The sequence below is a fragment of the Cucumis melo genome, chromosome 1 (assembly GCF_025177605.1).
Source record: "Cucumis melo cultivar AY chromosome 1, USDA_Cmelo_AY_1.0, whole genome shotgun sequence".
NCBI classification, from domain to species: domain Eukaryota; kingdom Viridiplantae; phylum Streptophyta; class Magnoliopsida; order Cucurbitales; family Cucurbitaceae; genus Cucumis; species Cucumis melo.
This window is the reverse complement of record NC_066857.1, coordinates 36,426,805-36,434,468: the sequence shown is the minus strand read 5'-3', so window position 1 is coordinate 36,434,468 and position 7,664 is coordinate 36,426,805. Positions and strand designations below refer to the sequence as shown.

The 7,664-nt window shown below is 31.0% G+C and overlaps 1 long non-coding RNA gene across 1 annotated transcript; it reads right to left on the bottom strand.

Annotated features, from left to right (window-relative positions):
- Window positions 1-5,968: 5,968 nt before the first annotated feature.
- LOC127151441 (uncharacterized) lies at window positions 5,969-7,117 on the bottom strand. Its single transcript, XR_007824389.1, has 2 exons — window positions 6,867-7,117; window positions 5,969-6,234 (listed from the first exon to the last, which is right to left on the bottom strand). It is a non-coding gene; the product is annotated as an uncharacterized LOC127151441 (long non-coding RNA).
- Window positions 7,118-7,664: the final 547 nt, after the last annotated feature.

Genomic DNA, 7,664 nt, shown 5'->3' with positions numbered 1-7,664 from the left:
AGAGAGAAAATGTTTTTTTATTAGAAATTGGGGAACAAAAGGGAAATTTGGAGTAAAAAAAAAAAAGGAAAAAAAAGGAGGTAAGAGTTTTTTCTTTAGAATACGGAGAAAATGTATATTACTTCACCTTTTAAAAATGTCAAGTATTTAATAATAAAATATAAAAATTTTGATTTTTTTTCCTATTTCTTTTTGTTATTTTTTTTTCGTTTTTTTTATATTACTTAACAATTTTTGTTAAAACTATTGTCGAGTATTTCAAAACTGCAAGCGTGAAGCTTGCTAGTACTGTCAGAGCTAAAACCCAAACAGAATCTAAACTTCAACTTCTAAAATTTTATAACATAGGAGCAAACTAACAAATAGAAATTTAGGTTGTAATACATATTTATTTATCAAATCGTACTACCAGATTTCTTCATCATCAAAAAGGGGTGGCACATATACTAGATATTTAGGTTTAATTTTATAATATAAGCATGCATAAATCCCATAATTTAGATTCTTGATTTTAGACAATATTATAGGATAGGGATTTAATAAGAATATTACAGCATCAGCAGACGTTTCGGCAAAACCCTTGAAATATTTGGTTGAACCATAAATAATTCTCCTGTATCCTTGTTCCAGAACAATTAAATGAGGTTGGTAACCATCAGCTTCACTCACAATTTCTTGGACATTTTTTAAAGAACATGAATGTGTGATGAAGGTCATCCTTGAGAGTGTCTTTGGCAACAGTCTTCTAAACTTTTTCATGTTTTAAAAAAACATGCAAGCACCTTAAAGTGCTATGTAAGAAATCATAGCAAAGTGTAGAACCAAGTATCCAAATAATTTTCCATTCATTCCAAAAGCCATTACTTGAGAAACAATCCTAAATACATCCTAAGACTAAATATTCTTTTCAATAAGAGAGAAGATTTAAATTTCTACACGGCTATAAATACATCCTAAGACTAAATATTCTTTTCAATAAGAGAGAAGATTGAAATTTCTACACTACTAGAAAAAAAACCTTACACTAAACATGTATGACTCCTAACAATTAAACTCTAAAAAAATGCTTAGAGGCCCTATACATCATCGAAGTTTAAAATCTAACAATTAATTTTTCATTCTCTCTTTCTCAGAGCTTCCTACCACAGCCATGAAATCTCCCTTGACGGTGCGTTTAGGTGGTTGGCGCTCAGTTGCAGTAGTCGTGCGACATTGGCGGTGGAGAGACTGAGAGATTCTGGCATGAGGGGAGGACGACAAGAGAGATTTAGAGAAGAGGGGCTGCTAGGGCACTTTCACGAAGAAGAAGACCTTCCCTTTCTTTTTCTTTTTTTCTTTCTTTTCATCTCGAAATAATTATTTAATATTTTATTATTTATATTTAATGACATTTAAAAATTGTTACACTTATAAACTATGGTGAATTCTTTAAATTCGAAAAATTCATTCTCACAAAAACGCGAATTTTGGCATTTATGACTGTTTTTCCTTCTCTCTTTTCAATTTCGGTTGTAGTGAACTTTCATGATATGTCATTTTTCTAGTAGTAAATTTAAATAGAGAAGAGAAAAATATTTTATTTATTTATTTAGTTTTTTGAAAAATTCAATTCATTTGTTTGGTAGAATAAGAAATAGGAACAAATTATTTGGTATTTATAAAAAAATCATTAACATATATTCTCTTGATATAATTTTTTTTTTCTTGTCCACAATATATCTAAATGTTTCAATGCTAATGGAAACGATATATTTGTAAAAAGAAAAACAAAGATATGTACTTAGTCTACACTTTTTCATGAAAGCCCAAACGTGATTTTCAAAAGTTTTTTTTTTCTTTTCAATAATTAACTTTTCCATGGAAATATCTTCAAGATGTATACATATATATATTTTTTGAATGTTTCATTTTTACAAATATGTTGGAGAAAAGGTTATTTTTCTAATAAAGTAAAAAATGTCTAAAGTGCTTGGGTGAGAAAGTAGTAATTATAATATAAGATTTTGAGTTGGTTGCTTAAATACTTTTAAGGGGGTAAAATCAAAGCGATCGATTTTAAGCATTTGGATTAATTTATTTTCTTCTCTATAATCTATGGAAAATATTTCTTATGGTTTTCATGTTTACAACTTTTTAAGGTTATGGTACCTAAAATTCGAGTCGATAATAATTTTGTTTTTTATTAAAGCTTTTAAAAATGAAGATAATATAATGCTTATAAACATTACTTCTTCGACTCATAAGTTCTATATTTTTGGTAAGATTCTAAGTTTTATGGAGTGGGTCTTGAGTTACCCATCTAATTTTTTGTGATAATATTGAATAAAAACCATGGTGTTGGATGATAGATTTTGAAGTTCGATGGTAGTTATGGTATTGAACATTGAAGTTTAGATTACTTTGTTGAGTTCTTGGAAAGTTTGGAGTAATTTCGTTGAGTTTTTCCTAGAGTTCTTGAATGCCCACTAAGTTTAAGTGTTAAAAGGGAATTACCTATGATACTTGGGTCATTGAGTTGAATGTTAAAGTTTGAAAATGGACTTTCCATTAACTTTAAAGTTTGTTTGGGTGTTACTTATATAAGCTTCGAAAACTAACAATGATTTTAGGTACTATATTAGAATTTAGTAAGCCGTTAATGTGCTTTCAAGATGATTTCGACAAGGTTTCAATAAGGTTTTAGATAATTTAGTGGGTTCTTTCATAGTTCTTAAATATCCATTTAGTTTTAGCTTAAAATTGACTTTACCAATATTGTTTTGCATGAGGAATATAAGATTTAGAGAACTTGGAAGCATTGATTAGCATGGTTAAGGTTGTTTTAAATGAGTTTGGGTAAGTTTCTAAGTTATTTTACTCGTTAGTTTGATATTGAGGTTGTGAATTGTAACGCCCCAAATTTTGAGGTAATTTTAAAACTTATCCTAAATTTCGAGGATTTTATTTTAGGTAGGGTGTTATATATTTTGGGTTGGTAAGAGAAAGGAAAAGAAAAGAAAAAGGGGATATAACTTTTGTAATAAGATAAGATAATATCATATAATATAAATATCATTATCATTATCATTATCATTATTATTATTTATTATTTTATAGTCTAGAAAGCATTACGAGTATACACTATTGACTGATCATAGGCGACATGATTGCTAGTTGTAGCTTATGCATACATATGTGAATGAGATGTTCTGTTGATGGAGTTTGGATGCCTAAACTGTTATGTGTAGTTTGTATATATGGATGAGTTGTACTGCCGATAGAGTATGAACGTCTGGATGTTCTGTGTAATGCAGTTATAGTGATGGGTCGTGCTGTTAACGGAAATAGTGACGTCGATGAAGTAGAAAATCCCGTGGTTATTTATAGTTTAACTATATTGTTGAGCTGCATATTGTTGGGTGGTGCTGTTGATGGATTAGTGATGTATGGATGTTCTGGAAAGTCTACGCCAATCGTTGAGTTGTATCGTTGATGAAATAAGGGTTCAGGATCATCGTGTGTAGGTTGTGTAAGTACTGATGGATTGTGTTGTAGACTGAATATAGCCGTTATGCATAATATAGGTTACTTGTAGTTGTGTTATTGTTTGGATTGAGACGAAGTGATTATCAAGTGTAATTACATAGTGATGGTGTGATTTGTTGATTGGATTTAGGTAGCGTGACTGTGTCATGAGGTTTGGATATATGTATAGTGACAGATGAGACTGTTGACTAAAGCTAGACTGACTGACTGACAATGATCACTAGGCTGATGTGTGTATCCTTCGGGATCACTAGACTGATTAATGTGTGCGTTCTTTGGGACCACTAGACTATTACATGTAGGGTATCCCTTAATAGGAAGCTAAGTGTTATTACCCTAGCGGGTCTAGTAGTGGGTCCCTTATTGGCTATATTTTTATACTCACCCTTTACTCTTTAACTCTTGCGTGAGAGGCAGACTGGCGAGGGGCAAGAAGGATGCGTGAAGGCCATTTGGGAATATCTAGTTTTAATGCTTCAGCTCTTTTTTGGAAATATTAAATTGAGTTATGATTTGAACAATTGTTCTTATGCTTTGTTTTGATCAATCATAGGTTATGTTTTGGAACTTTTGAAAGTGATTTAAAATAGGGCCCGAAAACGCTTTTATTACGTATTTAAAGTTTTTAATGAATCTTAAACAGGTCCTTTATGAGTTTATGTGTTTTGCTGTCAAGTCTTAGCAGTTAGTAATGACCTCAGCTTAGTCTGAAAAGTTGGGTCGTTACATTAATGGATTTAAATCTCTAAGGTATGGATATTGGGTACAAAAGCGTATCTACATCAAAGAGCCGTTGAATTTGAACTAAGTTGGTGCTCTTGGGGTTAAATATCTAGATTTCAAGTCCAAGGGTTTGTAGATGAAAGGCTTAGTCTAATCCTAAGTGCTATTTGAGGACCTTAGAAACATAAAATGAATTTAGGTGGCCTCATGAAGTGTAAGGTTAGCTGATTCATGTTGATTTAGTGGAACTAAATCTAAAATTAGTCATCGATAGTTGAAATAAATGTGTATTGAAACGAAATACTCAATGAGTTTGACTTTAGTTTGGACATCCATTTTACTAAGGATATAAAATTGAGGTTTAAAGGTTTGGAAGTGGATTTTTGTAAACACGTATAATCCTGGGAGATCGAGATATTGATAGTGAGTGGTTCATTTTTCAAACTTTCTTTGTACATATACATATTATTTGATGATATAGTTGGAAATTACCATGACTACGCTTTCTTTTATGTTTAAATAATGTGTTTACGTATCGTAATTTTGAGAATGTTTACGACTTAGATTTTATGAAAGCGGTTTTCAAGTTCCTGTTTCCATTTATACTTAAATGATGTGTTTATTCATCACGATTTTGAGAATGCATATAGCATGAACTCTTGTATTTCGATACTTTGATTGAACCCAAACTTACCAAGAAATTTTTAGATGACAACTTGTTTCTAAGCACTCATTGATTTATAACTAGACTTGAAGGAGTTCTTAAAGTATGTATTGATGGCAAAGAATCGAAAACGATTTGAAAACGTGTTTCTAACCATGTTTGGTTTTTAAACTTGAAATATGTGATTTTTGTGAATGTTGGCGATTACCTTTAAGGCTACGAGAATGTGTTTCCGTTGCGCCACCTATGGTCGTCGGGGGTTTCGGGACTGAAAGAGGTCGTTCTTTTTGTATGTGTACTAAGTAAAGGACCAAACATTGGTTGAGCTTTCCCGTTATTGATTGTAGATTCTCATTCTTTTTGTATGTGTATACTTAAGTTTTGTATTGCATCATTAGGTCATTAGAAGAAGCTAGAGTCACAATGAGGATTTAAGTTTTGAGAGGTTTCTTATTATACAATATATATTTTTTTTTTAACTAATTTGTAGTTTGAATATAAACTTTGATTGAGACTCTGGATTATTTTGGATGAATGTGTGGTGAGAACACTTGATGTTATTTGATTGGGACTCGGTTAGAAGTGTTATAAAGATTTAGGATGATTTGAAATCTCTCACGAGCTTTTGGACTAGTAGATCGAAGCTCTTTTAAAATTATTACGCTAGTTCTATCGCTTTGAATATCAATGCTTTTGTATAATTTTATCATTGGGTTTATCTCTAGCCCTACTCTACTTGTTTCCTGTATTATTTTTTCTCCATCTTGATGAAGCGGGAGTGATGAGACGGTGCTATGGGGTGTCCACCTAGTGGAGATGTCTGGGTGCACCAAACTGACTCATCCTAACTTTTTCAACGATAACACTTATTCAAATTAAGATTAATTTCAACAATTGTAAGATGGATCAAGACTAAATCATCAACCTTCAAAAAGATAATCGGTGCCTTAGAAATATTTTCAAATTGACGAAATAAAATTTTGTTTGTGAGATTATTAACCTTTGATCACCAAATCCACCACAAACACACACACAGAATTTATAGTAAGGCAAAAATTCTTGCAAAACACTTAATTCTCGTATAGCATAAAAAGAGAAAAAGTGTTGTTTTTTACATATGCTTAAATATAAAATAATAAGCTTTCAAACCAATGGTTTGAATTTTCACCAATTAATTTTTGTTTATTCATATATATTATATCTTTAAAAGCCAATCCATGTTCCTTTCTCCTTTCGGTATACTTTATCTTCTTTTCTTTAGTATCAGTACTTCATGCACGTTTGATCACACCCGTTCCAACAACTTTGTACTTTGTCTACATCTGCCAAGTTAATAAAGAAAAAATAAACGACTTAAAAAAAAAAAAAAGAAGACAATCATCCATCAAAACTAGAGAAAATTATTAAAGAAAGGGACCAAATTTTAGTATGAATACTACTACTAATCTCTCGTTGATTGTGAGTTCGAGATGAATTTTCTTTTATTTGAATACTACTCTATTTGAATGTTAGTCATGACAAGGTTAACCTCTAATGACATTCTATGCTCAATGCATGTTAGCAAACAATGTCTTCCTTTACGAATTATTTCCATTACAAAAATGTTTGCCAGCACTAGAACTAGTACTAGTGCTTAAAATATAGAAGGAATATCAAAACACCAATTTACCTAGTGCTTAAAATATAAAATATATGAATCAGTATGTGGACCAGAATATCTCAACTGAATGTGACATTCATAGATATATATAATCAAAAGAGCCATGTGAAAGTGACAATATTATAGAAGCCCGTAGAGAAAAAAACCAAACCAAAGATTACTTATATATAATAGCATTTAGATTGAGACGTTAGAAGTCCAAAAGACTTAAACGATTAAAATAGTCATATTAACTTGATCCAACAATGTAAAAGAATAAAATAGGCACTACAAGAGTACTAGAAATTAGCTCACTTAGGTTTTCTGGGGTGGAAATATTGGTGCAGAGAGAAACAGCACAACCAATTGTACAAAATTTACGAACATCAACCGCATGGTTGGAATCCATAGGGGAATCCTTAAATGCAGATGTGGATCCTGCACCAAATAAGCTAAGAATAATAAAAAAAAATACAACCGATTTCATTTTTTCTTAATTTCAATTTTTTTGTGGTTCGAAATTATGTATTGTTAAGCACTTGGTTTTATAGAAAATAAGATTGAAAAAACTCTCTATATATATTGAAGAAAAAAAAAAGGAACTCCTAATTTAAGCCACGACCCTGAAAATCGGAGTGAGGATGAAACGGTATTCATGACGATATTTTTGCAAAACGAACGACTTACAATGACACACTGCCACGCATCCCTTCACCTCACGTTTTGGACAAATGTAATTTCCTCTTGTGGCTGAAAGCACCTTTCACCTTAAAAACCCTAGAAATGTGGAAGACCCATCTGAGTTTACAAAAAATTGCCATTTTGAAAATTTACTTAAACATACCTTTAAATTATGTTTGACATTTTCAACGAATTTTTTTAGTTGTAAATAAAACAAATAGACACACATATATAGTTCTACATTAATGATAGACCTAGACCACATCAATTAATAGGATCGGAGTATATTTTGTTATATGTGTAATTATTTTTCTTCAAAATACTACTACACACTTAAGTTATCAAACCTAGAAGTGATCTCTAATACAATTATTTATTTAATTATTTTTCAGGATCATAACATAATCCTTCACCTAATTAGTTGAGTTATCA